The sequence below is a fragment of the Pterocles gutturalis genome, unplaced genomic scaffold (assembly GCF_000699245.1).
Source record: "Pterocles gutturalis isolate BGI_N339 unplaced genomic scaffold, ASM69924v1 scaffold12610, whole genome shotgun sequence".
NCBI lineage: Eukaryota > Metazoa > Chordata > Aves > Pterocliformes > Pteroclidae > Pterocles > Pterocles gutturalis.
Window position 1 is genome coordinate 18,545 of NW_010145997.1, and position 1,295 is coordinate 19,839.

A 1,295-nucleotide genomic window follows, 5' to 3' on the forward strand; every position below is an offset into this window, starting at 1 on the left:
GAAGGCCTGTTACCAACCTCCAGTCCTAAGGCGGGATGAGCGTGCTTGGGATCTACGTGGGTTCCAAGAACTCATTCAGCTCTGAAGTGCTATTAAGGATACAACTGGTTTTCATTCGAGTTGTTGTGGGGTTTAGCAGCTAATAAATAATCTGGTTTGCGAGTGCTTTGAAAAGCCTGTCAGGAGAACAGCCACTGACCAGACCGTTGATTGTCTGCTTGAGTTGAACTTTTTTTTCCTGGATATACAGATCAGTGTCCGGAATAAAACCCCTTCCATTTGATGGAAACTTAAAGGAAAAAATATAATATACACTGATTGAATAATTGCAAATGAGGAAGAACTGTTGCTGTATGCTCATCCCTGAAAGCCTGAGCAATCCAGACAAGTATGGGAAGCAGATGACTCACTCTGCTGTGGGTTGACTTTTGCAGGAGTCCTGAGCAGTGAACACGTTCAGGACCTCGTGGTTTAGACCCTGTCCTTGAAGCTTTAAAGCTTCTTCCATCTCATCATACGAGACTGATACTCTAGAATCAGCATCTATTTGAGGGAAGACCAAGAAGCACGTATCAGGAATAAATACTACATATTGCTGTCTTCCAGAGTGGCAATGCATTTTTGTGTGTCTGGTACGAGAAGTTATCGGACTGCTCATCTCCATTTTGCTGCTCAGGAAGCTATCTCAAGCCCTAGCAGCTATGACCAAAAAAATTTGAGCTTGGAATATTATAAGAGCAGCAAAAAGCTAGTATTTTCATGCACAATCAATACTGGCCTGTCTTACAATTGCTCTGTAGAGCTCAGGCATAGGGCAGCCTCTGCTCAGCAAGCAGCAGGAGGACAGGTCTGACGCTTGATCCAAAGGTAGAGCCAGTCTCTGACTTGCAGCAGAAGCCTACTGTCGACTTGTCCTACGCACTCAGCGCTGAGACACCCGGCAGTTCAGGAGCCTTGCAAGCTTCTAGAAGCGCTGCAGCGTACTTTCAGGAGCTGCTTATAAAAACTTCTAACATAGCTGTTGGAAAGGTCAGTTTATATAATGAAGACCACAATGAGAATCAAGAGTCAAAGCAGTCATCTACAATGATCTAGACATACTGAAGAAATCTCTGCTCCCCTAAGCTAGGTGAAAACTCAGTGAGGTGCTTTGCCCTTTCAGCCCTGCCCTACAAGTGTTGTACAACAGTTACCCCCCGGCCTTGAACACAGAGTTCAGCCTCTGGTCAGTAGCCATTACTCTCCAGCACTATCTTTTGGCACAGAGTAAGGGGGGGGGTGGGTCTCCTTCACAA